The sequence below is a fragment of the Hyla sarda genome, chromosome 4 (genome assembly GCF_029499605.1).
Source record: "Hyla sarda isolate aHylSar1 chromosome 4, aHylSar1.hap1, whole genome shotgun sequence".
Classification (NCBI taxonomy): Eukaryota; Metazoa; Chordata; class Amphibia; order Anura; family Hylidae; genus Hyla; species Hyla sarda.
Window position 1 is genome coordinate 20,772,279 of NC_079192.1, and position 27,208 is coordinate 20,799,486.

At 41.6% G+C, this 27,208-nt stretch overlaps 38 non-coding genes across 38 annotated transcripts; all 38 read right to left on the bottom strand.

Annotated features, from left to right (window-relative positions):
• Window positions 1-392: 392 nt before the first annotated feature.
• On the bottom strand, window positions 393-474 carry TRNAS-CGA (transfer RNA serine (anticodon CGA)). Its single transcript has one exon. It is a non-coding gene; the product is annotated as a tRNA-Ser (tRNA).
• Window positions 475-975: 501 nt separating this feature from the next.
• On the bottom strand, window positions 976-1,057 carry TRNAS-CGA (transfer RNA serine (anticodon CGA)). The gene has a single exon. It is a non-coding gene; the product is annotated as a tRNA-Ser (tRNA).
• A 501-nt stretch (window positions 1,058-1,558) lies between these two features.
• TRNAS-CGA (transfer RNA serine (anticodon CGA)) lies at window positions 1,559-1,640 on the bottom strand. Its single transcript has one exon. It is a non-coding gene; the product is annotated as a tRNA-Ser (tRNA).
• Window positions 1,641-2,179: 539 nt separating this feature from the next.
• TRNAS-UGA (transfer RNA serine (anticodon UGA)) lies at window positions 2,180-2,261 on the bottom strand. The gene has a single exon. It is a non-coding gene; the product is annotated as a tRNA-Ser (tRNA).
• A 501-nt stretch (window positions 2,262-2,762) lies between these two features.
• TRNAS-CGA (transfer RNA serine (anticodon CGA)) lies at window positions 2,763-2,844 on the bottom strand. Its single transcript has one exon. It is a non-coding gene; the product is annotated as a tRNA-Ser (tRNA).
• Window positions 2,845-3,383: 539 nt separating this feature from the next.
• On the bottom strand, window positions 3,384-3,465 carry TRNAS-CGA (transfer RNA serine (anticodon CGA)). The gene has a single exon. It is a non-coding gene; the product is annotated as a tRNA-Ser (tRNA).
• A 502-nt stretch (window positions 3,466-3,967) lies between these two features.
• Window positions 3,968-4,049, bottom strand: TRNAS-CGA (transfer RNA serine (anticodon CGA)). The gene has a single exon. It is a non-coding gene; the product is annotated as a tRNA-Ser (tRNA).
• Window positions 4,050-4,551: 502 nt separating this feature from the next.
• Window positions 4,552-4,633, bottom strand: TRNAS-CGA (transfer RNA serine (anticodon CGA)). Its single transcript has one exon. It is a non-coding gene; the product is annotated as a tRNA-Ser (tRNA).
• Window positions 4,634-5,133: 500 nt separating this feature from the next.
• TRNAS-CGA (transfer RNA serine (anticodon CGA)) lies at window positions 5,134-5,215 on the bottom strand. The gene has a single exon. It is a non-coding gene; the product is annotated as a tRNA-Ser (tRNA).
• Window positions 5,216-5,754: 539 nt separating this feature from the next.
• TRNAS-CGA (transfer RNA serine (anticodon CGA)) lies at window positions 5,755-5,836 on the bottom strand. Its single transcript has one exon. It is a non-coding gene; the product is annotated as a tRNA-Ser (tRNA).
• Window positions 5,837-6,338: 502 nt separating this feature from the next.
• Window positions 6,339-6,420, bottom strand: TRNAS-UGA (transfer RNA serine (anticodon UGA)). The gene has a single exon. It is a non-coding gene; the product is annotated as a tRNA-Ser (tRNA).
• Window positions 6,421-6,921: 501 nt separating this feature from the next.
• On the bottom strand, window positions 6,922-7,003 carry TRNAS-CGA (transfer RNA serine (anticodon CGA)). Its single transcript has one exon. It is a non-coding gene; the product is annotated as a tRNA-Ser (tRNA).
• Window positions 7,004-7,542: 539 nt separating this feature from the next.
• Window positions 7,543-7,624, bottom strand: TRNAS-CGA (transfer RNA serine (anticodon CGA)). The gene has a single exon. It is a non-coding gene; the product is annotated as a tRNA-Ser (tRNA).
• A 539-nt stretch (window positions 7,625-8,163) lies between these two features.
• TRNAS-UGA (transfer RNA serine (anticodon UGA)) lies at window positions 8,164-8,245 on the bottom strand. Its single transcript has one exon. It is a non-coding gene; the product is annotated as a tRNA-Ser (tRNA).
• Window positions 8,246-8,746: 501 nt separating this feature from the next.
• On the bottom strand, window positions 8,747-8,828 carry TRNAS-CGA (transfer RNA serine (anticodon CGA)). Its single transcript has one exon. It is a non-coding gene; the product is annotated as a tRNA-Ser (tRNA).
• Window positions 8,829-9,367: 539 nt separating this feature from the next.
• TRNAS-CGA (transfer RNA serine (anticodon CGA)) lies at window positions 9,368-9,449 on the bottom strand. Its single transcript has one exon. It is a non-coding gene; the product is annotated as a tRNA-Ser (tRNA).
• A 539-nt stretch (window positions 9,450-9,988) lies between these two features.
• Window positions 9,989-10,070, bottom strand: TRNAS-UGA (transfer RNA serine (anticodon UGA)). The gene has a single exon. It is a non-coding gene; the product is annotated as a tRNA-Ser (tRNA).
• A 502-nt stretch (window positions 10,071-10,572) lies between these two features.
• Window positions 10,573-10,654, bottom strand: TRNAS-CGA (transfer RNA serine (anticodon CGA)). Its single transcript has one exon. It is a non-coding gene; the product is annotated as a tRNA-Ser (tRNA).
• Window positions 10,655-11,193: 539 nt separating this feature from the next.
• On the bottom strand, window positions 11,194-11,275 carry TRNAS-UGA (transfer RNA serine (anticodon UGA)). The gene has a single exon. It is a non-coding gene; the product is annotated as a tRNA-Ser (tRNA).
• A 502-nt stretch (window positions 11,276-11,777) lies between these two features.
• Window positions 11,778-11,859, bottom strand: TRNAS-CGA (transfer RNA serine (anticodon CGA)). Its single transcript has one exon. It is a non-coding gene; the product is annotated as a tRNA-Ser (tRNA).
• A 539-nt stretch (window positions 11,860-12,398) lies between these two features.
• On the bottom strand, window positions 12,399-12,480 carry TRNAS-CGA (transfer RNA serine (anticodon CGA)). The gene has a single exon. It is a non-coding gene; the product is annotated as a tRNA-Ser (tRNA).
• Window positions 12,481-13,019: 539 nt separating this feature from the next.
• TRNAS-UGA (transfer RNA serine (anticodon UGA)) lies at window positions 13,020-13,101 on the bottom strand. Its single transcript has one exon. It is a non-coding gene; the product is annotated as a tRNA-Ser (tRNA).
• A 502-nt stretch (window positions 13,102-13,603) lies between these two features.
• Window positions 13,604-13,685, bottom strand: TRNAS-CGA (transfer RNA serine (anticodon CGA)). Its single transcript has one exon. It is a non-coding gene; the product is annotated as a tRNA-Ser (tRNA).
• A 539-nt stretch (window positions 13,686-14,224) lies between these two features.
• Window positions 14,225-14,306, bottom strand: TRNAS-UGA (transfer RNA serine (anticodon UGA)). The gene has a single exon. It is a non-coding gene; the product is annotated as a tRNA-Ser (tRNA).
• A 502-nt stretch (window positions 14,307-14,808) lies between these two features.
• TRNAS-CGA (transfer RNA serine (anticodon CGA)) lies at window positions 14,809-14,890 on the bottom strand. Its single transcript has one exon. It is a non-coding gene; the product is annotated as a tRNA-Ser (tRNA).
• Window positions 14,891-15,429: 539 nt separating this feature from the next.
• TRNAS-CGA (transfer RNA serine (anticodon CGA)) lies at window positions 15,430-15,511 on the bottom strand. Its single transcript has one exon. It is a non-coding gene; the product is annotated as a tRNA-Ser (tRNA).
• A 539-nt stretch (window positions 15,512-16,050) lies between these two features.
• On the bottom strand, window positions 16,051-16,132 carry TRNAS-UGA (transfer RNA serine (anticodon UGA)). The gene has a single exon. It is a non-coding gene; the product is annotated as a tRNA-Ser (tRNA).
• Window positions 16,133-16,633: 501 nt separating this feature from the next.
• On the bottom strand, window positions 16,634-16,715 carry TRNAS-CGA (transfer RNA serine (anticodon CGA)). Its single transcript has one exon. It is a non-coding gene; the product is annotated as a tRNA-Ser (tRNA).
• A 1,483-nt stretch (window positions 16,716-18,198) lies between these two features.
• On the bottom strand, window positions 18,199-18,280 carry TRNAS-UGA (transfer RNA serine (anticodon UGA)). The gene has a single exon. It is a non-coding gene; the product is annotated as a tRNA-Ser (tRNA).
• A 539-nt stretch (window positions 18,281-18,819) lies between these two features.
• Window positions 18,820-18,901, bottom strand: TRNAS-CGA (transfer RNA serine (anticodon CGA)). Its single transcript has one exon. It is a non-coding gene; the product is annotated as a tRNA-Ser (tRNA).
• A 1,039-nt stretch (window positions 18,902-19,940) lies between these two features.
• On the bottom strand, window positions 19,941-20,022 carry TRNAS-UGA (transfer RNA serine (anticodon UGA)). The gene has a single exon. It is a non-coding gene; the product is annotated as a tRNA-Ser (tRNA).
• Window positions 20,023-20,693: 671 nt separating this feature from the next.
• On the bottom strand, window positions 20,694-20,775 carry TRNAS-UGA (transfer RNA serine (anticodon UGA)). The gene has a single exon. It is a non-coding gene; the product is annotated as a tRNA-Ser (tRNA).
• A 1,483-nt stretch (window positions 20,776-22,258) lies between these two features.
• On the bottom strand, window positions 22,259-22,340 carry TRNAS-UGA (transfer RNA serine (anticodon UGA)). Its single transcript has one exon. It is a non-coding gene; the product is annotated as a tRNA-Ser (tRNA).
• A 539-nt stretch (window positions 22,341-22,879) lies between these two features.
• On the bottom strand, window positions 22,880-22,961 carry TRNAS-CGA (transfer RNA serine (anticodon CGA)). The gene has a single exon. It is a non-coding gene; the product is annotated as a tRNA-Ser (tRNA).
• A 672-nt stretch (window positions 22,962-23,633) lies between these two features.
• On the bottom strand, window positions 23,634-23,715 carry TRNAS-UGA (transfer RNA serine (anticodon UGA)). Its single transcript has one exon. It is a non-coding gene; the product is annotated as a tRNA-Ser (tRNA).
• A 1,593-nt stretch (window positions 23,716-25,308) lies between these two features.
• TRNAS-UGA (transfer RNA serine (anticodon UGA)) lies at window positions 25,309-25,390 on the bottom strand. The gene has a single exon. It is a non-coding gene; the product is annotated as a tRNA-Ser (tRNA).
• A 996-nt stretch (window positions 25,391-26,386) lies between these two features.
• On the bottom strand, window positions 26,387-26,468 carry TRNAS-CGA (transfer RNA serine (anticodon CGA)). Its single transcript has one exon. It is a non-coding gene; the product is annotated as a tRNA-Ser (tRNA).
• Window positions 26,469-27,008: 540 nt separating this feature from the next.
• Window positions 27,009-27,090, bottom strand: TRNAS-CGA (transfer RNA serine (anticodon CGA)). Its single transcript has one exon. It is a non-coding gene; the product is annotated as a tRNA-Ser (tRNA).
• Window positions 27,091-27,208: the final 118 nt, after the last annotated feature.

Below are 27,208 nucleotides of genomic sequence, written 5' to 3' on the forward strand. Positions count from 1 at the left end.
ATTGCCTACTGAGCTTTTGGTTTGGGCTCTTTGTCACTGTCTGTTACAGTTGCCTAATGAAAGGTCAGACCTGAGGTTTCCGAGAATAAAGGAGGAAACGGATATGCTGTCAGGTAAACACACAGTGTTATTTTTTAGGTTTCATAAGTATAAAGTTTAGGAGATACATTTCTGGGAAAATTCCCATGAAATATTCATTGAATTTCTTGTCCACTTGGCCATCACATAACTCTTTACATATTTCTTACCATTTTAACCTGAAGGAAGAGATAGGGCAGGTCCAGAGGGTGGAAGTGAAAGGTTTTCTTTACATTACTTATACATTCCCTCACTATGGAGTTCGGGAAATCTTGCTCTCACCAGATTCCTCTCCCTCGGCGCATAAAATACACCGCTGTAAACAGGATTTGAACCTGTGCGGGGAAACCCCATTGGATTTCGAGTCCAACGCCTTAACCACTCGGCCATCACAGCTTTCTCAGAGGTTGCATTTCTCCTATGTCTCTGATATCTGCAGTGTCTCCCATGTCTACTGGCTCCTTCAGTATAGGGCTTTAGGATTGATTGTTGGATTGGAGTTTATGATTGCCTACTGAGCTTTTGGTTTGGGCTCTTTGTCACTGTCTGTTACAGTTGCCTATTGAAAGGTCAGACCTGAGGTTTCTGAGAATAAAGGAGGAAACGGATATGCTGTTAGGTAACACACAGTGTTATTTTTTAGGTTTCATAAGTATAAAGTTTAGGAGATACATATCTGGGAAAATTCCCATGAAATATTCATTGAATTTCTTGTCCACTTGGCCATCACATAACTCTTTACATATTTCTTACCATTTTAACCTGAAGGAAGAGATAGGGCAGGTCCAGAGGGTGGAAGTGAAAGGTTTTCTTTACATAACTTATACATTCCCTCACTATGGAGTTCGGGAAATCTTGCTCTCACCAGATTCCTCTCCCTCGGCGCATAAAATACACCGCTGTAAACAGGATTTGAACCTGTGCGGGGAAACCCCATTGGATTTCGAGTCCAACGCCTTAACCACTCGGCCATCACAGCTTTCTCAGAGGTTGCATTTCTCCTATGTCTCTGATATCTGCAGTGTCTCCCATGTCTACTGGCTCCTTCAGTATAGGGCTTTAGGATTGATTGTTGGATTGGAGTTTATGATTGCCTACTGAGCTTTTGGTTTGGGCTCTTTGTCACTGTCTGTTACAGTTGCCTATTGAAAGGTCAGACCTGAGGTTTCTGAGAATAAAGGAGGAAACGGATATGCTGTTAGGTAACACACAGTGTTATTTTTTAGGTTTCATAAGTATAAAGTTTAGGAGATACATATCTGGGAAAATTCCCATGAAATATTCATTGAATTTCTTGTCCACTTGGCCATCACATAACTCTTTACGTATTTCTTACCATTTTAACCTGAAAGAAGAGATAGGGCAGGTCCAGAGGGTGGAAGTGAAAGGTTTTCTTTACATTACTTATACATCCCCTTACTATTGAGTTCGGGAAATCTTGCTCTCACCAGATTCCTCTCCCTCGGCGCATAAAATACACCGATGTAAACAGGATTCGAACCTGTGCGGGGAAACCCCATTGGATTTCGAGTCCAACGCCTTAACCACTCGGCCATCACAGCTTTCTAAGAAGTTGCATTTCTCCGATGTCTCTGATTTCTGCAGTGTCTTCCATGTCTACTGGGTCCTTCAGTTTAGGGCTTTAGGATTGATTGTTGGATTATGTTTCTGATTGACTACTTAGCTTTTGGTTTGGTCTCTTTGTCACTGTTTGTCACAAATGCCTATTGAAAGGTCAGACCTGAGGTTTCCGAGAATGAAGGAGGAAACGGATATGCTGTCAGGTAAACACACAGTGTTATTTTTTAGGTTTCATAAGTACAAAATATAGGAGATACATTTCTGGGAAAATTCCCATGAAATATTCTACGGAGGACAGGATTTGAAGTTTGAAAGGGGGATTTCATTGGATTTCTTGTCCACTTGGCCATCACATAACTCTTTACATATTTCTTACTATTTTAAACTGAAGGAAGAGATAGGGCAGGTCCAGAGGGTGGAGGTGAAAGGCTTTCTTTACATTTCTTATACATCCCCTCACTATTGAGTTCGGGTAATCTTGCTCTCAACAGATTCCTCTCCCTCGGCGCATAAAATACACCGCTGTAAACAGGATTTGAACCTGTGCGGGGAAACCCCATTGGATTTCAAGTCCAACGCCTTATCCACTCGGCCATCACAGCTTTCTCAGAGGTTGCATTTCTCCTATGTCTCTGATATCTGCAGTGTCTCCCATGTCTACTGGCTCCTTCAGTATAGGGCTTTAGGATTGATTGTTGGATTGGAGTTTATGATTGCCTACTGAGCTTTTGGTTTGGGCTCTTTGTCACTGTCTGTTACAGTTGCCTATTGAAAGGTCAGACCTGAGGTTTCTGAGAATAAAGGAGGAAACGGATATGCTGTCAGGTAAACACACAGTGTTATTTTTTAGGTTTCATAAGTATAAAGTTTAGAAGATACATTTCTGGGAAAATTCCCATGAAATATTCACTGAATTTCTTGTCCACTTGGCCATCACATAACTCTTTACGTATTTCTTACCATTTTAACCTGAAGGAAGAGATAGGGCAGGTCCAGAGGGTGGAAGTGAAAGGTTTCTTTACATTACTTATACATCCCCTTACTATTGAGTTCGGGAAATCTTGCTCTCACCAGATTCCTCTCCCTCGGCGTATAAAATACACCGCTGTAAACAGGATTCCAACCTGTGCGGGGAAACCCCATTGGATTTCGAGTCCAACGCCCTAACCACTCGGCCATCACAGCTTTCTAAGATGTTGTATTTCTCCGATGTCTCTGATTTCTGCAGTGTCTTCCATGTCTACTGGGTCCTTCAGTTTAGGGCTTTAGGATTGATTGTTGGATTATGTTTCTGATTGCCTACTTAGCTTTTGGTTTGGGCTCTTTGTCACTGTTTGTTACAGTTGCCTATTGAAAGGTCAGACCTGAGGTTTCCGAGAATGAAGGAGGAAACGGATATGCTGTCAGGTAAACACACAGTGTTATTTTTTAGGTTTCATAAGTATAAAATTTAGGAGATACATTTCTGGGAAAATTCCCATGAAATATTCTACGGAGGACAGGATTTGAAGTTTGAAAGGGGGATTTCATTGGATTTCTTGTCCACTTGGCCATCACATAACTCTTTACATATTTCTTACTATTTTAACCTGAAGGAAGAGATAGGGCAGGTCCAGAGGGTGGAGGTGAAAGGCTTTCTTTACATTTCTTATACATCCCCTCACTATTGAGTTCGGGTAATCTTGCTCTCAACAGATTCCTCTCCCTTGGCGCATAAAATACACCGCTGTAAACAGGATATGAACCTGTGCGGGGAAACCCCATTGGATTTCGAGTCCAACGCCTTAACCACTCGGCCATCACAGCTTTCTCAGAGGTTGCATTTCTCCTATGTCTCTGATATCTGCAGTGTCTCCCATGTCTACTGGCTCCTTCAGTATAGGGCTTTAGGATTGATTGTTGGATTGGAGTTTATGATTGCCTACTGAGCTTTTGGTTTGGGCTCTTTGTCACTGTCTGTTACAGTTGCCTAATGAAAGGTCAGACCTGAGGTTTCCGAGAATAAAGGAGGAAACGGTTATGCTGTCAGGTAAACACACAGTGTTATTTTTTAGGTTTCATAAGTATAAAGTTTAGGAGATACATTTCTGGGAAAATTCCCATGAAATATTCATTGAATTTCTTGTCCACTTGGCCATCACATAACTCTTTACATATTTCTTACCATTTTAACCTGAAGGAAGAGATAGGGCAGGTCCAGAGGGTGGAAGTGAAAGGTTTTCTTTACATTACTTATACATCCCCTCACCATTTAGTTCGGGAAATCTTGCTCTCACCAGATTCCTCTCCCTCGGCGCATAAAATACACCGCTGTAAACAGGATTTGAACCTGTGCGGGGAAACCCCATTGGATTTCGAGTCCAACGCCTTAACCACTCGGCCATCACAGCTTTCTCAGAGGTTGCATTTCTCCTATGTCTCTGATATCTGCAGTGTCTCCCATGTCTACTGGCTCCTTCAGTATAGGGCTTTAGGATTGATTGTTGGATTGGAGTTTATGATTGCCTACTGAGCTTTTGGTTTGGGCTCTTTGTCACTGTCTGTTACAGTTGCCTAATGAAAGGTCAGACCTGAGGTTTCCGAGAATAAAGGAGGAAACGGTTATGCTGTCAGGTAAACACACAGTGTTATTTTTTAGGTTTCATAAGTATAAAGTTTAGGAGATACATTTCTGGGAAAATTCCCATGAAATATTCATTGAATTTCTTGTCCACTTGGCCATCACATAACTCTTTACATATTTCTTACCATTTTAACCTGAAGGAAGAGATAGGGCAGGTCCAGAGGGTGGAAGTGAAAGGTTTTCTTTACATTACTTATACATCCCCTCACCATTTAGTTCGGGAAATCTTGCTCTCACCAGATTCCTCTCCCTCGGCGCATAAAATACACCGCTGTAAACAGGATTTGAACCTGTGCGGGGAAACCCCATTGGATTTCGAGTCCAACGCCTTAACCACTCGGCCATCACAGCTTTCTCAGAGGTTGCATTTCTCCTATGTCTCTGATATCTGCAGTGTCTCCCATGTCTACTGGCTCCTTCAGTATAGGGCTTTAGGATTGATTGTTGGATTGGAGTTTATGATTGCCTACTGAGCTTTTGGTTTGGGCTCTTTGTCACTGTCTGTTACAGTTGCCTATTGAAAGGTCAGACCTGAGGTTTCTGAGAATAAAGGAGGAAACGGATATGCTGTTAGGTAACACACAGTGTTATTTTTTAGGTTTCATAAGTATAAAGTTTAGGAGATACATTTCTGGGAAAATTCCCATGAAATATTCATTGAATTTCTTGTCCACTTGGCCATCACATAACTCTTTACGTATTTCTTACCATTTTAACCTGAAAGAAGAGATAGGGCAGGTCCAGAGGGTGGAAGTGAAAGGTTTCTTTACATTACTTATACATCCCCTTACTATTGAGTTAGGGAAATCTTGCTCTCACCAGATTCCTCTCCCTCGGCGTATAAAATACACCGCTGTAAACAGGATTCCAACCTGTGCGGGGAAACCCCATTGGATTTCGAGTCCAACGCCCTAACCACTCGACCATCACAGCTTTCTAAGATGTTGTATTTCTCCGATGTCTCTGATTTCTGCAGTGTCTTCCATGTCTACTGGGTCCTTCAGTTTAGGGCTTTAGGATTGATTGTTGGATTATGTTTCTGATTGCCTACTTAGCTTTTGGTTTGGGCTCTTTGTCACTGTTTGTTACAGTTGCCTATTGAAAGGTCAGATCTGAGGTTTCCGAGAATGAAGGAGGAAACGGATATGCTGTCAGGTAAACACACAGTGTTATTTTTTAGGTTTCATAAGTATAAAATTTAGGAGATACATTTCTGGGAAAATTCCCATGAAATATTCTACGGAGGACAGGATTTGAAGTTTGAAAGGGGGATTTCATTGGATTTCTTGTCCACTTGGCCATCACATAACTCTTTACATATTTCTTACTATTTTAACCTGAAGGAAGAGATAGGGCAGGTCCAGAGGGTGGAGGTGAAATGCTTTCTTTACATTTCTTATACATCCCCTCACTATTGAGTTCGGGTAATCTTGCTCTCAACAGATTCCTCTCCCTCGGCGCATAAAATACACCGCTGTAAACAGGATTTGAACCTGTGCGGGGAAACCCCATTGGATTTCGAGTCCAACGCCTTAACCACTCGGCCATCACAGCTTTCTCAGAGGTTGCATTTCTCCTATGTCTCTGATATCTGCAGTGTCTCCCATGTCTACTGGCTCCTTCAGTATAGGGCTTTAGGATTGATTGTTGGATTGGAGTTTATGATTGCCTACTGAGCTTTTGGTTTGGGCTCTTTGTCACTGTCTGTTACAGTTGCCTAATGAAAGGTCAGACCTGAGGTTTCCGAGAATAAAGGAGGAAACGGATATGCTGTCAGGTAAACACACAGTGTTATTTTTTAGGTTTCATAAGTATAAAGTTTAGGAGATACATTTCTGGGAAAATTCCCATGAAATATTCATTGAATTTCTTGTCCACTTGGCCATCACATAACTCTTTACATATTTCTTACCATTTTAACCTGAAGGAAGAGATAGGGCAGGTCCAGAGGGTGGAAGTGAAAGGTTTTCTTTACATTACTTATACATCCCCTCACCATTGAGTTCGGGAAATCTTGCTTTCACCAGATTCCTCTCCCTCGGCGCATAAAATACACCGCTGTAAACAGGATTTGAACCTGTGCGGGGAAACCCCATTAGATTTCAAGGCCAACGCCTTAACCACTCGGCCATCACAGCTTTCTCAGAGGTTGCATTTCTCCTATGTCTCTGATATCTGCAGTGTCTCCCATGTCTACTGGCTCCTTCAGTATAGGGCTTTAGGATTGATTGTTGGATTGGAGTTTATGATTGCCTACTGAGCTTTTGGTTTGGGCTCTTTGTCACTGTCTGTTACAGTTGCCTATTGAAAGGTCAGACCTGAGGTTTCTGAGAATAAAGGAGGAAACGGATATGCTGTTAGGTAACACACAGTGTTATTTTTTAGGTTTCATAAGTATAAAGTTTAGGAGATACATATCTGGGAAAATTCCCATGAAATATTCATTGAATTTCTTGTCCACTTGGCCATCACATAACTCTTTACGTATTTCTTACCATTTTAACCTGAAAGAAGAGATAGGGCAGGTCCAGAGGGTGGAAGTGAAAGGTTTTCTTTACATTACTTATACATCCCCTTACTATTGAGTTCGGGAAATCTTGCTCTCACCAGATTCCTCTCCCTCGGCGCATAAAATACACCGCTGTAAACAGGATTCGAACCTGTGCGGGGAAACCCCATTGGATTTCGAGTCCAACGCCTTAACAACTCGGCCATCACAGCTTTCTAAGAAGTTGCATTTCTCCGATGTCTCTGATTTCTGCAGTGTCTTCCATGTCTACTGGGTCCTTCAGTTTAGGGCTTTAGGATTGATTGTTGGATTATGTTTCTGATTGCCTACTTAGCTTTTGGTTTGGGCTCTTTGTCACTGTTTGTTACAGTTGCCTATTGAAAGGTCAGACCTGAGGTTTCCGAGAATGAAGGAGGAAACGGATATGCTGTCAGGTAAACACACAGTGTTATTTTTTAGGTTTCATAAGTATAAAATTTAGGAGATACATTTCTGGGAAAATTCCCATGAAATATTCTACGGAGGACAGGATTTGAAGTTTGAAAGGGGGATTTCATTGGATTTCTTGTCCACTTGGCCATCACATAACTCTTTACATATTTCTTACTATTTTAACCTGAAGGAAGAGATAGGGCAGGTCCAGAGGGTGGAGGTGAAAGGTTTTCTTTACATTACTTATACATCCCCTCACTATTGAGTTCGGGAAATCTTGCTCTCACCAGATTCCTCTCCCTCGGCGCATAAAATACACCGCTGTAAACAGGATTCGAACCTGTGCGGGGAAACCCCATTGGATTTCGAGTCCAACGCCTTAACCACTCGGCCATCACAGCTTTCAAAGAAGTTGCATTTCTCCGATGTCTCTGATTTCTGCAGTGTCTTCCATGTCTACTGGGTCCTTCAGTTTAGGGCTTTAGGATTGATTGTTGGATTATGTTTCTGATTGACTACTTAGCTTTTGGTTTGGTCTCTTTGTCACTGTTTGTCACAAATGCCTATTGAAAGGTCAGACCTGAGGTTTCCGAGAATGAAGGAGGAAACGGATATGCTGTCAGGTAAACACACAGTGTTATTTTTTAGGTTTCATAAGTACAAAATTTAGGAGATACATTTCTGGGAAAATTCCCATGAAATATTCTATGGAGGACAGGATTTGAAGTTTGAAAGGGGGATTTCATTGGATTTCTTGTCCACTTGGCCATCACATAACTCTTTACATATTTCTTACTATTTTAAACTGAAGGAAGAGATAGGGCAGGTCCAGAGGGTGGAGGTGAAAGGCTTTCTTTACATTTCTTATACATCCCCTCACTATTGAGTTCGGGTAATCTTGCTCTCAACAGATTCCTCTCCCTCGGCGCATAAAATACACCGCTGTAAACAGGATTTGAGCCTGTGCGGGGAAACCCCATTGGATTTCAAGTCCAACGCCTTAACCACTCGGCCATCACAGCTTTCTCAGAGGTTGCATTTCTCCTATGTCTCTGATATCTGCAGTGTCTCCCATGTCTACTGGCTCCTTCAGTATAGGGCTTTAGGATTGATTGTTGGATTGGAGTTTATGATTGCCTACTGAGCTTTTGGTTTGGGCTCTTTGTCACTGTTTGTTACAGTTGCCTATTGAAAGGTCAGACCTGAGGTTTCTGAGAATAAAGGAGGAAACGGATATGCTGTCAGGTAAACACACAGTGTTATTTTTTAGGTTTCATAAGTATAAAGTTTAGAAGATACATTTCTGGGAAAATTCCCATGAAATATTCATTGAATTTCTTGTCCACTTGGCCATCACATAACTCTTTACGTATTTCTTACCATTTTAACCTGAAGGAAGAGATAGGGCAGGTCCAGAGGGTGGAAGTGAAAGGTTTCTTTACATTACTTATACATCCCCTTACTATTGAGTTCGGGAAATCTTGCTCTCACCAGATTCCTCTCCCTCGGCGTATAAAATACACCGCTGTAAACAGGATTCCAACCTGTGCGGGGAAACCCCATTGGATTTCGAGTCCAACGCCCTAACCACTCGGCCATCACAGCTTTCTAAGATGTTGTATTTCTCCGATGTCTCTGATTTCTGCAGTGTCTTCCATGTCTACTGGGTCCTTCAGTTTAGGGCTTTAGGATTGATTGTTGGATTATGTTTCTGATTGCCTACTTAGCTTTTGGTTTGGGCTCTTTGTCACTGTTTGTTACAGTTGCCTATTGAAAGGTCAGACCTGAGGTTTCCGAGAATGAAGGAGGAAACGGATATGCTGTCAGGTAAACACACAGTGTTATTTTTTAGATTTCATAAGTATAAAATTAAGGAGATACATTTCTGGGAAAATTCCCATGAAATATTCTACGGAGGACAGGATTTGAAGTTTGAAAGGGGGATTTCATTGGATTTCTTGTCCACTTGGCCATCACATAACTCTTTACATATTTCTTACTATTTTAACCTGAAGGAAGAGATAGGGCAGGTCCAGAGGGTGGAGGTGAAAGGCTTTCTTTACATTTCTTATACATCCCCTCACTATTGAGTTCGGGTAATCTTGCTCTCAACAGATTCCTCTCCCTCGGCGCATAAAATACACCGCTGTAAACAGGATTCGAACCTGTGCAGGGAAACCCCATTGGATTTCGAGTCTAACGCCTTAACCACTCGGCTATCATAGCTTTCTAAGAAGTTGCATTTCTCCGATGTCTCTGATTTCTGCAGTGTCTTCCATGTCTACTGGGTCCTTCAGTTTAGGGCTTTAGGATTGATTGTTGGATTATGTTTCTGATTGCCTACTTAGCTTTTGGTTTGGGCTCTTTGTCACTGTTTGTTACAGTTGCCTATTGAAAGGTCAGACCTGAGGTTTCCGAGAATGAAGGAGGAAACGGATATGCTGTCAGGTAAACACACAGTGTTATTTTTTAGGTTTCATAAGTATAAAATTTAGGAGATACATTTCTGGGAAAATTCCCATGAAATATTCTACGGAGGACAGGATTTGAAGTTTGAAAGGGGGATTTCATTGGATTTCTTGTCCACTTGGCCATCACATAACTCTTTACATATTTCTTACTATTTTAAACTGAAGGAAGAGATAGGGCAGGTCCAGAGGGTGGAGGTGAAAGGCTTTCTTTACATTTCTTATACATCCCCTCACTATTGAGTTCGGGTAATCTTGCTCTCAACAGATTCCTCTCCCTCGGCGCATAAAATACACCGCTGTAAACAGGATTTGAACCTGTGCGGGGAAACCCCATTGGATTTCAAGTCCAACGCCTTAACCACTCAGCCATCACAGCTTTCTCAGAGGTTGCATTTCTCCTATGTCTCTGATATCTGCAGTGTCTCCCATGTCTACTGGCTCCTTCAGTATAGGGCTTTAGGATTGATTGTTGGATTGGAGTTTATGATTGCCTACTGAGCTTTTGGTTTGGGCTCTTTGTCACTGTCTGTTACAGTTGCCTATTGAAAGGTCAGACCTGAGGTTTCTGAGAATAAAGGAGGAAACGGATATGCTGTTAGGTAAACACACAGTGTTATTTTTTAGGTTTCATAAGTATAAAGTTTAGGAGATACATATCTGGGAAAATTCCCATGAAATATTCATTGAATTTCTTGTCCACTTGGCCATCACATAACTCTTTACGTATTTCTTACCATTTTAACCTGAAGGAAGAGATAGGGCAGGTCCAGAGGGTGGAAGTGAAAGGTTTTCTTTACATTACTTATACATCCCCTTACTATTGAGTTCGGGAAATCTTGCTCTCACCAGATTCCTCTCCCTCGGCGCATAAAATACACCGCTGTAAACAGGATTCGAACCTGTGCGGGGAAACCCCATTGGATTTCGAGTCCAACGCCTTAACCACTCGGCCATCACAGCTTTCTAAGAAGTTGCATTTCTCCGATGTCTCTGATTTCTGCAGTGTCTTACATGTCTACTGGGTCCTTCAGTTTAGGGCTTTAGGATTGATTGTTGGATTATGTTTCTGATTGCCTACTTAGCTTTTGGTTTGGGCTCTTTGTCACTGTTTGTTACAGTTGCCTATTGAAAGGTCAGACCTGAGGTTTCCGAGAATGAAGGAGGAAACGGATATGCTGTCAGGTAAACACACAGTGTTATTTTTTAGGTTTCATAAGTATAAAATTTAGGAGATACATTTCTGGGAAAATTCCCATGAAATATTCTACGGAGGACAGGATTTGAAGTTTGAAAGGGGGATTTCATTGGATTTCTTGTCCACTTGGTCATCACATAACTCTTTACATATTTCTTACTATTTTAACCTGAAGGAAGAGATAGGGCAGGTCCAGAGGGTGGAGGTGAAAGGCTTTCTTTACATTTCTTATACATCCCCTCACTATGGAGTTCGGGTAATCTTGCTCTCAACAGATTCCTCTCCCTCGGCGCATAAAATACACCGCTGTAAACAGGATTTGAACCTGTGCGGGAAAACCCCATTGGATTTCAAGTCCAACGCCTTAACCACTCAGCCATCACAGCTTTCTCAGAGGTTGCATTTCTCCTATGTCTCTGATATCTGCAGTGTCTCCCATGTCTACTGGCTCCTTCAGTATAGGGCTTTAGGATTGATTGTTGGATTGGAGTTTATGATTGCCTACTGAGCTTTTGGTTTGGGCTCTTTGTCACTGTCTGTTACAGTTGCCTATTGAAAGGTCAGACCTGAGGTTTCTGAGAATAAAGGAGGAAACGGATATGCTGTCAGGTAAACACACAGTGTTATTTTTTAGGTTTCATAAGTATAAAGTTTAGAAGATACATTTCTGGGAAAATTCCCATGAAATATTCATTGAATTTCTTGTCCACTTGGCCATCACATAACTCTTTACGTATTTCTTACCATTTTAACCTGAAAGAAGAGATAGGGCAGGTCCAGAGGGTGGAAGTGAAAGGTTTTCTTTACATTACTTATACATCCCCTTACTATTGAGTTCGGGAAATCTTGCTCTCACCAGATTCCTCTCCCTCGGCGCATAAAATACACCGCTGTAAACAGGATTCGAACCTGTGCGGGGAAACCCCATTGGATTTCGAGTCCAACGCCTTAACAACTCGGCCATCACAGCTTTCTAAGAAGTTGCATTTCTCCGATGTCTCTGATTTCTGCAGTGTCTTCCATGTCTACTGGGTCCTTCAGTTTAGGGCTTTAGGATTGATTGTTGGATTATGTTTCTGATTGCCTACTTAGCTTTTGGTTTGGGCTCTTTGTCACTGTTTGTTACAGTTGCCTATTGAAAGGTCAGACCTGAGGTTTCCGAGAATGAAGGAGGAAACGGATATGCTGTCAGGTAAACACACAGTGTTATTTTTTAGGTTTCATAAGTATAAAATTTAGGAGATACATTTCTGGGAAAATTCCCATGAAATATTCTACGGAGGACAGGATTTGAAGTTTGAAAGGGGGATTTCATTGGATTTCTTGTCCACTTGGCCATCACATAACTCTTTACATATTTCTTACTATTTTAACCTGAAGGAAGAGATAGGGCAGGTCCAGAGGGTGGAGGTGAAAGGTTTTCTTTACATTACTTATACATCCCCTCACTATTGAGTTCGGGAAATCTTGCTCTCACCAGATTCCTCTCCCTCGGCGCATAAAATACACCGCTGTAAACAGGATTCGAACCTGTGCGGGGAAACCCCATTGGATTTCGAGTCCAACGCCTTAACCACTCGGCCATCACAGCTTTCAAAGAAGTTGCGTTTCTCCGATGTCTCTGATTTCTGCAGTGTCTTCCATGTCTACTGGGTCCTTCAGTTTAGGGCTTTAGGATTGATTGTTGGATTATGTTTCTGATTGACTACTTAGCTTTTGGTTTGGTCTCTTTGTCACTGTTTGTCACAAATGCCTATTGAAAGGTCAGACCTGAGGTTTCCGAGAATGAAGGAGGAAACGGATATGCTGTCAGGTAAACACACAGTGTTATTTTTTAGGTTTCATAAGTACAAAATTTAGGAGATACATTTCTGGGAAAATTCCCATGAAATATTCTACGGAGGACAGGATTTGAAGTTTGAAAGGGGGATTTCATTGGATTTCTTGTCCACTTGGCCATCACATAACTCTTTACATATTTCTTACTATTTTAAACTGAAGGAAGAGATAGGGCAGGTCCAGAGGGTGGAGGTGAAAGGCTTTCTTTACATTTCTTATACATCCCCTCACTATTGAGTTCGGGTAATCTTGCTCTCAACAGATTCCTCTCCCTCGGCGCATAAAATACACCGCTGTAAACAGGATTTGAACCTGTGCGGGGAAACCCCATTGGATTTCAAGTCCAACGCCTTAACCACTCAGCCATCACAGCTTTCTCAGAGGTTGCATTTCTCCTATGTCTCTGATATCTGCAGTGTCTCCCATGTCTACTGGCTCCTTCAGTATAGGGCTTTAGGATTGATTGTTGGATTGGAGTTTATGATTGCCTACTGAGCTTTTGGTTTGGGCTCTTTGTCACTGTCTGTTACAGTTGCCTATTGAAAGGTCAGACCTGAGGTTTCTGAGAATAAAGGAGGAAACGGATATGCTGTTAGGTAAACACACAGTGTTATTTTTTAGGTTTCATAAGTATAAAGTTTAGGAGATACATATCTGGGAAAATTCCCATGAAATAGTCATTGAATTTCTTGTCCACTTGGCCATCACATAACTCTTTACGTATTTCTTACCATTTTAACCTGAAGGAAGAGATAGGGCAGGTCCAGAGGGTGGAAGTGAAAGGTTTTCTTTACATTACTTATACATCCCCTTACTATTGAGTTCGGGAAATCTTGCTCTCACCAGATTCCTCTCCCTCGGCGCATAAAATACACCGCTGTAAACAGGATTCGAACCTGTGCGGGGAAACCCCATTGGATTTCGAGTCCAACGCCTTAACCACTCGGCCATCACAGCTTTCTAAGAAGTTGCATTTCTCCGATGTCTCTGATTTCTGCAGTGTCTTCCATGTCTACTGGGTCCTTCAGTTTAGGGCTTTAGGATTGATTGTTGGATTATGTTTCTGATTGCCTACTTAGCTTTTGGTTTGGGCTCTTTGTCACTGTTTGTTACAGTTGCCTATTGAAAGGTCAGACCTGAGGTTTCCGAGAATGAAGGAGGAAACGGATATGCTGTCAGGTAAACACACAGTGTTATTTTTTAGGTTTCATAAGTATAAAATTTAGGAGATACATTTCTGGGAAAATTCCCATGAAATATTCTACGGAGGACAGGATTTGAAGTTTGAAAGGGGGATTTCATTGGATTTCTTGTCCACTTGGTCATCACATAACTCTTTACATATTTCTTACTATTTTAACCTGAAGGAAGAGATAGGGCAGGTCCAGAGGGTGGAGGTGAAAGGCTTTCTTTACATTTCTTATACATCCCCTCACTATGGAGTTCGGGTAATCTTGCTCTCAACAGATTCCTCTCCCTCGGCGCATAAAATACACCGCTGTAAACAGGATTTGAACCTGTGCGGGAAAACCCCATTGGATTTCAAGTCCAACGCCTTAACCACTCAGCCATCACAGCTTTCTCAGAGGTTGCATTTCTCCTATGTCTCTGATATCTGCAGTGTCTCCCATGTCTACTGGCTCCTTCAGTATAGGGCTTTAGGATTGATTGTTGGATTGGAGTTTATGATTGCCTACTGAGCTTTTGGTTTGGGCTCTTTGTCACTGTCTGTTACAGTTGCCTATTGAAAGGTCAGACCTGAGGTTTCTGAGAATAAAGGAGGAAACGGATATGCTGTCAGGTAAACACACAGTGTTATTTTTTAGGTTTCATAAGTATAAAGTTTAGAAGATACATTTCTGGGAAAATTCCCATGAAATATTCATTGAATTTCTTGTCCACTTGGCCATCACATAACTCTTTACGTATTTCTTACCATTTTAACCTGAAAGAAGAGATAGGGCAGGTCCAGAGGGTGGAAGTGAAAGGTTTTCTTTACATTACTTATACATCCCCTTACTATTGAGTTCGGGAAATCTTGCTCTCACCAGATTCCTCTCCCTCGGCGCATAAAATACACCGCTGTAAACAGGATTCGAAACTGTGCGGGGAAACCCCATTGGATTTCGAGTCCAACGCCTTAACAACTCGGCCATCACAGCTTTCTAAGAAGTTGCATTTCTCCGATGTCTCTGATTTCTGCAGTGTCTTCCATGTCTACTGGGTCCTTCAGTTTAGGGCTTTAGGATTGATTGTTGGATTATGTTTCTGATTGCCTACTTAGCTTTTGGTTTGGGCTCTTTGTCACTGTTTGTTACAGTTGCCTATTGAAAGGTCAGACCTGAGGTTTCCGAGAATGAAGGAGGAAACGGATATGCTGTCAGGTAAACACACAGTGTTATTTTTTAGGTTTCATAAGTATAAAATTTAGGAGATACATTTCTGGGAAAATTCCCATGAAATATTCTACGGAGGACAGGATTTGAAGTTTGAAAGGGGGATTTCATTGGATTGCTTGTCCACTTGGCCATCACATAACTCTTTACATATTTCTTACTATTTTAACCTGAAGGAAGAGATAGGGCAGGTCCAGAGGGTGGAGGTGAAAGGTTTTCTTTACATTACTTATACATCCCCTCACTATTGAGTTCGGGAAATCTTGCTCTCACCAGATTCCTCTCCCTCGGCGCATAAAATACACCGCTGTAAACAGGATTCGAACCTGTGCGGGGAAACCCCATTGGATTTCGAGTCCAACGCCTTAACCACTCGGCCATCACAGCTTTCAAAGAAGTTGCGTTTCTCCGATGTCTCTGATTTCTGCAGTGTCTTCCATGTCTACTGGGTCCTTCAGTTTAGGGCTTTAGGATTGATTGTTGGATTATGTTTCTGATTGACTACTTAGCTTTTGGTTTGGTCTCTTTGTCACTGTTTGTCACAAATGCCTATTGAAAGGTCAGACCTGAGGTTTCCGAGAATGAAGGAGGAAACGGATATGCTGTCAGGTAAACACACAGTGTTATTTTTTAGGTTTCATAAGTACAAAATTTAGGAGATACATTTCTGGGAAAATTCCCATGAAATATTCTACGGAGGACAGGATTTGAAGTTTGAAAGGGGGATTTCATTGGATTTCTTGTCCACTTGGCCATCACATAACTCTTTACATATTTCTTACTATTTTAAACTGAAGGAAGAGATAGGGCAGGTCCAGAGGGTGGAGGTGAAAGGCTTTCTTTACATTTCTTATACATCCCCTCACTATTGAGTTCGGGTAATCTTGCTCTCAACAGATTCCTCTCCCTCGGCGCATAAAATACACCGCTGTAAACAGGATTTGAGCCTGTGCAGGGAAACCCCATTGGATTTCAAGTCCAACGCCTTAACCACTCGGCCATCACAGCTTTCTCAGAGGTTGCATTTCTCCTATGTCTCTGATATCTGCATTGTCTCCCATGTCTACTGGCTCCTTCAGTATAGGGCTTTAGGATTGATTGTTGGATTGGAGTTTATGATTGCCTACTGAGCTTTTGGTTTGGGCTCTTTGTCACTGTCTGTTACAGTTGCCTATTGAAAGGTCAGACCTGAGGTTTCTGAGAATAAAGGAGGAAACGGATATGCTGTCAGGTAAACACACAGTGTTATTTTTTAGGTTTCATAAGTATAAAGTTTAGAAGATACATTTCTGGGAAAATTCCCATGAAATATTCATTGAATTTCTTGTCCACTTGGCCATCACATAACTCTTTACGTATTTCTTACCATTTTAACCTGAAGGAAGAGATAGGGCAGGTCCAGAGGGTGGAAGTGAAAGGTTTCTTTACATTACTTATACATCCCCTTACTATTGAGTTCGGGAAATCTTGCTCTCACCAGATTCCTCTCCCTCGGCGTATAAAATACACCGCTGTAAACAGGATTCCAACCTGTGCGGGGAAACCCCATTGGATTTCGAGTCCAACGCCCTAACCACTCGGCCATCACAGCTTTCTAAGATGTTGTATTTCTCCGATGTCTCTGATTTCTGCAGTGTCTTCCATGTCTACTGGGTCCTTCAGTTTAGGGCTTTAGGATTGATTGTTGGATTATGTTTCTGATTGCCTACTTAGCTTTTGGTTTGGGCTCTTTGTCACTGTTTGTTACAGTTGCCTATTGAAAGGTCAGACCTGAGGTTTCCGAGAATGAAGGAGGAAACGGATATGCTGTCAGGTAAACACACAGTGTTATTTTTTAGGTTTCATAAGTATAAAATTTAGGAGATACATTTCTGGGAAAATTCCCATGAAATATTCTACGGAGGACAGGATTTGAAGTTTGAAAGGGGGATTTCATTGGATTTCTTGTCCACTTGGCCATCACATAACTCTTTACATATTTCTTACTATTTTAACCTGAAGGAAGAGATAGGGCAGGTCCAGAGGGTGGAAGTGAAAGGCTTTCTTTACATTACTTATACTTCCCCTCACTAGGGCTTTAGAATTGATTGTTGGATTATGTTTCTGATTGCCTACTGAGCTTTTGGTTTGGGCTCTTTGTCACTGTCTGTTACAGTTGCCTATTGAAAGGTCAGACCTGAAGTTTCCGAGAATGAAGGAGGAAACGGATATGCTGTCAGGTAAACACACAGTGTTATTTTTTAGGTTTCATAAGTATAAAGTTTGAGAGATACATATGTGGGACAATTCCCATGAAATATTCTACGGAGGACAGGATTTGAAGTTTGAAAGGGGGATCTCATTGGATTTCTTGTCCACTTGGCCATCACACAACTCTTTACTTATTTCTTACCATTTTAACCTGAAGGAAGAGATCGGGCAGGTCCAGAGGGTGGAAGTGAAAGGCTTTCTTAACATTACTTATACATCCCCTCACTAGGGTTTTAGAATTGATTGTTGGATTATGTTTCTGATTGCCTACTGAGCTTTTGGTTTGGGCTCTTTGTCACTGTCTGTTACAGTTGCCTATTGAAAGGTCAGACCTGAGGTTTCCGTGAATGAAGGAGGAAACGGATATGCTGTCAGGAAAACATACAGTGTTATTTTTTAGGTTTCATATGTATAAAGTTTAGGAGATACATTTCTGGGATAATTCCCATGAAATATTCTACGGAGGACAGGATTTGAAGGTTGAAAGGGGGATCACATTGGATTTCTTGTCCAATTGGTCATCAAATAACTCTTTACATATTTCTTACCATTTTAACCTGAAGGAAGAGATAGGGCAGGTCCAGAGGGTGGAAGTGAAAGGCTTTCTTTACATGACTTATACATCCCCTCACTATTGAGTTCGGGCAATCTTGCTCTCACCAGATTACTCTCCTTCGGCGCATAAAATACACCGCTGTAAACAGGATTTGAACGTGTGCGGGAAAACCCCATTGCAAAATGAGTGTTGTTTTACTTAGCTCTCAAAACTTCTTTTGCGTGAACTTTCAATTGCAAGGTTTAATCTTTTAAAATATAGAGCCTAGCGCTGTGAACAGGATGTGAACCTGTGCGGGGAGACCCCATTGGATTTCAAGTCCAACGCCTTAACCACTCGGCCATCACAGCTTTCTCCGAAGTTGCTCTTCTCCGATGTCTCTGATTTCTGCAGTGTCTCCCATGTCTACTGGGTCCTTCAGTTTAGGGCTTTAGGATTGATTGTTGGATTATGTTTCTGATTGCCTACTGAGCTTTTGGTTTGGTCTCTTTGTCACTGTCTGTTACAGTTGCCTATTGAAAGGTCAGACCTGAGGTTTCCGAGAATGAAGGAGGAAACGGATATGCTGTCAGGTAAACACACAGTGTTATTTTTTAGGTTTCATAAGTATAAAATTTAGGAGATACATTTCTGGGAAAATTCCCATGAAATATTCTACGGAGGACAGGATTTGAAGTTTGAAAGGGGGATCTCATTAGATTTCTTGTCCACTTGGCCATCACACAACTCTTTACATATTTCTTACCATTTTAACCTGAAGGAAGAGATAGGGCAGGTCCAGAGGGTGGAAGTGAAAGGCTTTCTTTACATTACTTATACATCCCCTCACTATTGAGTTCGGGTAATCTTGCTCTCACCAGATTCCTCTCCCTCGGTGCATAAAATACACCGCTGTAAACAGGATTCGAACCTGTGCCGGGAAACCCCACTGGATTTCGAGTCCAACGCCTTAACCACTCGGCCATCACAGCTTTCTCAGAAGTTGCAATTCTCCTATGTCTCTGATATCTGCAGTGTCTCCCATGTCTACTAACTCCTTCAGTATAGGGCTTTAGGATTGATTTTTGGATTGGAGTTTATGATTGCCGACTGAGCTTTTGGTTTGGGCTCTTTGTCACTGTCTGTTACAGTTGCCTATTGAAAGGTCAGACCTGAGGTTTCCGAGAATGAAGGAGGAAACGGATATGCTGTCAGGTAAACACACAGTGTTATTTTTTAGGTTTCATAAGTATAAAGTTTAGGATATACATTTCTGGGAAAATTCCCATGAAATATTCTACGGAGGACAGGATTTGAAGTTTGAAAGGGGGATCTCATTGGATTTCTTGTCCACTTGGCCATCACACAACTCTTTACATATTTCTTACCATTTTAACCTGAAGGAAGAGATCGGGCAGGTTCAGAGGGTGGAAGTGAAAGGCTTTCTTTACATTACTTATACATCCCCTCACTAGGGCTTTAGAATTGATTGTTGGATTATGTTTCTGATTGCCTACTGAGCTTTTGGTTTGGGCTCTTTGTCACTGTCTGTTACAGTTGCCTATTGAAAGGTCAGACCTGAGGTTTCCGAGAATGAAGGAGGAAACGGATATGCTGTCAGGTAAACACACAGTGTTATTTTTTAGGTTTCATAAGTATAAAGTTTAGGAGATACATTTCTGGGAAAATTCCCATGAAATATTCATTGGATTTCTTGTCCACTTGGCCATCACATAACTCTTTACATATTTCTTACCATTTTAACCTGAAGGAAGAGATAGGGCAGGTCCAGAGGGTGGAAGTGAAAGGCTTTTTTTCATTACTTATACATCCCCTCACTATTGAGTTCGGGAAATCTTGCTCTCACTAGATTCCTCTTCCTCGGCGCATAATATACACCGCTGTAAACAGGATTTGAACCTATGCGGGAAAACCCCATTGCAAAATGAGTGTTGTTTTATTTAGCTCTCAAAGCTTCTTTTGCTTGAACTTTCAATTGCAAGGTTTAATCTTTCAAAATATAGAGCCTAGCGCTGTGAACAGGATTTGAACCTGTGCGGGGACACCCCATTGGATTTCAAGTCCAACGCCTTAACCACTCAGCCATCTCAGCTTTCTCAGAAGTTGAATTTCTCCGATGTCTCTGATTTCAGCAGTGTCTCCCATGTCTACTGGGTCCTTCAGTTTAGGGCTTTAGGATTGATTGTTGGATTATGTTTCTGATTGCCTACTGAGCTTTTGGTTTGGGCTCTTTGTCACTGTCTGTTACGGTTGCCTATTGAAAGGTCAGACCTGAGGTTTCTGAGAATGAAGGAGGAAACGGATATGCTGTCAGGTAAACACACAGTGTTATTTTTTAGGTTTCATAAGTATGAAGATTAGGAGATACATTTCTGGGAAAATTCCCATGAAATATACTACAAAGGACAGGATTTGAAGTTTGAAAGGGGGATCTCATTGGATTTCTTATCCACTTGGTCATCACATAACTCTTTACATATTTCTTACCATTTTAACCTGAAGGAAGAGATAGGGCAGGTCCAGAGGGTGGAAGTGAAAGGCTTTCTTTTCATTACTTATACATCCCCTCACTATTGAGTTCGGGAAATCTTGCTCTCACTAGATTCCTCTCCCTCGGCGCATAATATACACCGCTGTAAACAGGATTTGAACCTATGCGGGAAAACCCCATTGCAAAATGAGTGTTGTTTTATTTAGCTCTCAAAGCTTCTTTTGCTTGAACTTTCAATTGCAAGGCTTAATCCTTCAAAATATAGCGCCTAGCGCTGTGAACAGGATTTGAAGCTGTGCGGGGAGACCCCATTGGATTTCAAGTCCAACGCCTTAACCACTCGGCCATCACAGCTTTCTCAGAAGTTGCAATTCTCCTATGTCTCTGATATCTGCAGTGTCTCCCATGTCTACTGGGTCCTTCAGTTTAGGGCTTTAGGATTGATTGTTGGATTGGAGTTTATGATTGCCGACTGAGCTTTTGGTTTGGGCTCTTTGTCACTGTCTGTTACAGTTGCCTATTGAAAGGTCAGACCTGAGGTTTCCGAGAATGAAGGAGGAAACGGATATGCTGTCAGGTAAACACACAGTGTTATTTTTTAGGTTTCATAAGTATAAAGTTTAGGAGATACATTTCTGGGAAAATTCCCATGAAATATTCTACGGAGGACAGGATTTGAAGTTTGAAAGGGGGATCTCATTGGATTTCTTGTCCACTTGGCCATCACACAACTCTTTACATATTTCTTACCATTTTAACCTGAAGGAAGAGATAGGGCAGGTTCAGAGGGTGGAAGTGAAAAGCTTTCTTTACATTACTCATACATCCCCTCACTAGGGCTTTAGAATTGATTGTTGGATTATGTTTCTGATTGCCTACTGAGCTTTTGGTTTGGGCTCTTTGTCACTGTCTGTTACAGTTGCCTATTGAAAAGTCAGACCTGAAGTTTCCGAGAATGAAGGAGGAAACGGATATGCTGTCAGGTAAACACACAGTGTTATTTTTTAGGTTTCATAAGTATAAAGTTTGAGAGATACATATGTGGGACAATTCCCATGAAATATTCTACAGGGGACAGGATTTGAAGTTTGAAAGGGGGATCTCATTGGATTTCTTGTCCACTTGGCCATCACACAACTCTTTACTTATTTCTTACCATTTTAACCTGAAGGAAGAGATCGGGCAGGTCCAGAGGGTGGAAGTGAAAGGCTTTCTTAACATTACTTATACATCCCCTCACTAGGGTTTTAGAATTGATTGTTGGATTATGTTTCTGATTGCCTACTGAGCTTTTGGTTTGGGCTCTTTGTCACTGTCTGTTACAGTTGCCTATTGAAAGGTCAGACCTGAGGTTTCCGTGAATGAAGGAGGAAACGGATATGCTGTCAGGAAAACATACAGTGTTATTTTTTAGGTTTCATATGTATAAAGTTTAGGAGATACATTTCTGGGATAATTCCCATGAAATATTCTACGAGGACAGGATTTGAAGGTTGAAAGGGGGATCACATTGGATTTCTTGTCCAATTGGTCATCAAATAACTCTTTACATATTTCTTACCATTTTAACCTGAAGGAAGAGATAGGGCAGGTCCAGAGGGTGGAAGTGAAAGGCTTTCTTTACATGACTTATACATCCCCTCACTATTGAGTTCGGGCAATCTTGCTCTCACCAGATTACTCTCCTTCGGCGCATAAAATACACCGCTGTAAACAGGATTTGAACGTGTGCGGGAAAACCCCATTGCAAAATGAGTGTTGTTTTACTTAGCTCTCAAAACTTCTTTTGCGTGAACTTTCAATTGCAAGGTTTAATCTTTCAAAATATAGAGCCTAGCGCTGTGAACAGGATGTGAACCTGTGCGGGGAGACCCCATTGGATTTCAAGCCCAACGCCTTAACCACTCGGCCATCACAGCTTTCTCCGAAGTTGCTCTTCTCCGATGTCTCTGATTTCTGCAGTGTCTCCCATGTCTACTGGGTCCTTCAGTTTAGGGCTTTAGGATTGATTGTTGGATTATGTTTCTGATTGCCTACTGAGCTTTTGGTTTGGTCTCTTTGTCACTGTCTGTTACAGTTGCCTATTGAAAGGTCAGACCTGAGGTTTCCGAGAATGAAGGAGGAAACGGATATGCTGTCAGGTAAACACACAGTGTTATTTTTTAGGTTTCATAAGTATAAAATTTAGGAGATACATTTCTGGGAAAATTCCCATGAAATATTCTACGGAGGACAGGATTTGAAGTTTGAAAGGGGGATCTCATTAGATTTCTTGTCCACTTGGCCATCACACAACTCTTTACATATTTCTTACCATTTTAACCTGAAGGAAGAGATAGGGCAGGTCCAGAGGGTGGAAGTGAAAGGCTTTCTTTACATTACTTATACATCCCCTCACTATTGAGTTCGGGTAATCTTGCTCTCACCAGATTCCTCTCCCTCGGCGCATAAAATACACCGCTGTAAACAGGATCCGAACCTGTGCGGGGAAACCCCATTGGATTTCGAGTCCAACGCCTTAACCACTCGGCCATCACAGCTTTCTCAGAAGTTGCAATTCTCCTATGTCTCTGATATCTGCAGTGTCTCCCATGTCTACTAACTCCTTCAGTATAGGGCTTTAGGATTGATTTTTGGATTGGAGTTTATGATTGCCGACTGAGCTTTTGGTTTGGGCTCTTTGTCACTGTCTGTTACAGTTGCCTATTGAAAGGTCAGACCTGAGGTTTCCGAGAATGAAGGAGGAAACGGATATGCTGTCAGGTAAACACACAGTGTTATTTTTTAGGTTTCATAAGTATAAAGTTTAGGATATACATTTCTGGGAAAATTCCCATGAAATATTCTACGGAGGACAGGATTTGAAGTTTGAAAGGGGGATCTCATTGGATTTCTTGTCCACTTGGCCATCACACAACTCTTTACATATTTCTTACCATTTTAACCTGAAGGAAGAGATAGGGCTGGTTCAGAGGGTGGAAGTGAAAGGCTTTCTTTACATGACTTATACATCCCCACACTATTGAGTTCGGGCAATCTTGCTCTCACCAGATTTCTCTCCCTCGGCGCATAAAATACACCGCTGTAAACAGGATTTGAACGTGTGCGGGAAAACCCCATTGCAAAATGAGTGTTGTTTTACTTAGCTCTCAAAACTTCTTTTGCGTGAACTTTCAATTGCAAGGTTTAATCTTTCAAAATGTAGAACCTAGCGCTGTGAACAGGATTTGAACCTGTGCGGGGAGACCCCATTAGATTTCAAGTCCAACGCCTTAACCACTCGGCCATCACAGCTATCTCAGGAGCTGCATTTCTCCGATGTCTCTGATTTCTGTAGTGTCTCACATGTCTACTGGGTCCTTCAGTCTACGGAGGGCAGGATTTGAAGTTTGAAAGGGGGATCTCATTGGATTTCTTGTCCACTTGGCCATCACACAACTCTTTACATATTTCTTACCATTTTAACCTGAAGGAAGAGATCGGGCAGGTTCAGAGGGTGGAAGTGAAAGGCTTTCTTTACATTACTTATACATCCCCTCACTAGGGCTTTAGAATTGATTGTTGGATTATGTTTCTGATTGCCTACTGAGCTTTTGGTTTGGGCTCTTTGTCACTGTCTGTTACAGTTGCCTATTGAAAGGTCAGACCTGAGGTTTCCGTGAATGAAGGAGGAAACGGATATGCTGTCAGGAAAACATACAGTGTTATTTTTTAGGTTTCATATGTATAAAGTTTAGGAGATATATTTCTGGGATAATTCCAATGAAATATTCTACGGAGGACAGGATTTGAAGGCTGAAAGGGGGATCACATTGGATTTCTTGTCCAATTGGTCATCAAATAACTCTTTTCATATTTCTTACCATTTTAACCTGAAGGAAGAGATAGGGCAGGTCCAGAGGGTGGAAGTGAAAGGCTTTCTTTACATGACTTATACATCCCCACACTATTGAGTTCAGCAATCTTGCTCTCACCAGATTTCTCTCCCTCGGCGCATAAAATACACCGCTCTAAACAGAATTTGAACGTGTGCGCGAAAACCCCATTGCAAAATGAGTGTTGTTTTACTTAGCTCTCAAAACTTCTTTTGCGTGAACTTTCAAATGCAAGGTTTAATCTTTCAAAATATAGAACCTAGCGCTGTGAACAGTTTTTGAAGCTGTGCGGGGAGACCCCATTGGATTTCAAGTCTAACGCCTTAACCACTCAGCCATCACAGACTTCTCAGAAGTTGAATTTCTCCGATGTCTCTGATTTCTGCAGTGTCTCCCATGTCTACTGGGTCCTTCAGTTTAGGGCTTTAGGATTGATTGTTGGATTATGTTTCTGATTGCCTACTGAGCTTTTGGTTTGGGCTCTTTGTCACTGTCTGTTACAGTTGCCTATTGAAAGGTCAGACCTGAGGTTTCCGAGAATGAAGGAGGAAACGGATATGCTGTCAGCTAAACACACAGTGTTATTTTTTAGGTTTCATAAGTATAAAGTTTAGGAGATACATTTCTGGGAAAATTCCCATGAAATATTCTACGGAAGACAGGATTTGAAGTTTGAAAGGGGGATCTCATTGTATTTCTTGTCCACTTGGCCATCACATAACTCTTTATATAATTCTTACCATTTTAACCAGAAGGAAGAGACAGGGCAGGTCTAGAAGGTGGAAGTGAAAGGCTTTCTTTACATTTCTTATACATCCCCTCACTATTGAGTTCAGGTAATCTTGCTCTCACCAGATTCCTCTCCCTCGGCGCATAAAATACACCGCTGTAAACAGGATTTGAACCTGTGCGGGAAAACCCCATTGCAAAATGAGTGTTGTTTTACTAAGCTCTCAAAACTTCTTTTGCTTGAACTTTCAATTGCAAGGTTTAATCTTTCAATAGAGTCTAGCGCTGTGAACAGGATTTGAACCTGTGCGGGGAGACCCCATTGGATTTCAAGTCCAACGCCTTATCCACTCGGCCATCACAGCTTTCTCGGAAGTTGTATTTCTCCGATGTCTCTGATTTCTGCAGTGTCTCCCATGTCTACTGAGTCCTTCAGTTTAGGGCTTTAGGATTGATTGTTGGATTATGTTTCTGATTGCCTACTGAGCTTTTGATTTGGGCTCTTTGTCACTGTCTGTTACAGTTGCCTATTGAAAGGTCAGACCTTAGGTTTCCAAGAATGAAGGAGGAAACGGATATGCTGTCAGGTAAACACACAGTGTTATTTTTTAGGTTTCATAAGTATAAAGTTTAGGAGATACATTTCTGGGAAAATTCCCATGAAATATTCTACGGAAGGCAGGATATGAAGTTTGAAATGGGGATCTCATTGGATTTCTTGTCCACTTGGCCATCACATAACTCTTTACTAGTGTTGAGCGGCATAGGCCATATTCGAATTCGCGAATATTCGCGAATATATGGACGAATATTCGTCATATATTCGCGAATATTCGCATATTCGTTATATTCTCGTTTTATTTTCGCATATGCGAATATTCGCGTATGCGAAAATTAGCATATGTGAATATTAGCAAATACAAAATTGGCATACGCGCAAATTCGCATATGCGAAAATTAGCATATGCGAATTTTCTCATTTGCGAATTTTCGCACGCCAGTCTCACACAGTAGTATTAGAGCCTTCTTTACACCACACAAGCTGGAAGCAGAGAGGGGTGATCACTGTGATGTGTACTGTGAAGAAAAAAAAAAAAGAAAAAAAAAAAAAACGAATATTCGTAATTACGAATATATAGCGCTATATTCGCGAATTCGCGAATAATATTCGAATTGCGAATATTCGCGAGCAACACTACTCTTTACATATTTCTTACCATTTTAACCAGAAGGAAGAGACAGGGCAGGTCCAGAGGGTGGAAGTGAAAGGCTTTCTTTACATTACTTATACATCGCCTCACTATTGAGTTCGGGTAATCTTGCTCTCAACAGATTCCTCTCCCTCGTTGCCTAAAATACATCGCTGTAAACAGGATTTGAACATGTGCGGGGAAACCCCATCAGATTTCGAGTCCAACGCCTTAACCACTCGGCCATTACAACTTTCTCTGAAGTTGCATTTCTCCTATGTCTCTGATATCTGCAGTGTCTCCCATGTCTACTGGGTCCTTCAGTATAGGGCTTTAGGATTGATTGTTGGATTGGAGTTTATGATTGCCTACTGAGCTTTTGGTTTGGGCTCTTTGTCACTGTCTGTTACAGTTGCCTATTGAAAGGTCAGACCTGAAGTTTCCGAGAATGAAGGAGGAAACCGATATGCTGTCAGGAAAACATACAGTGTTATGTTTTAGGTTTCATATGTATAAAGTTTAGGAGATACATTTCTGGGATAATTCCCATGAAATATTCTACGGAGGACAGGATTTGAAGGTTGAAAGGGGGATCTCATTGGATTTCTTGTCCACTTGGCCATCACATAACTCTTTACATATTTCTTACCATTTTAACCAGAAGGAAGAGACAGGGCAGGTCCAGAGGGTGGAAGTGAAAGGCTTTCTTTACATTACTTATACATCCCCTCACTATTGAGTTCGGGTAATCTTGCTCTCACCAGATTCCTCTCCCTCGGCGCATAAAATACACCGCTGTAAACAGGATTTGAACCTGTATGGGGAAACCCCATTGGATTTCGAGTCCAACGCCTTAACCACTCAGCCATCACAGCTTTCTCAGAAGTTGCATTTCTGCGATGTCTCTGATTTCTGCAGTGTCTCCCATGTCTACTGGGTCCTTCAGTTTAGGGCTTTAGGATTGATTGTTGGATTGAAGTTTATGATTGCCTA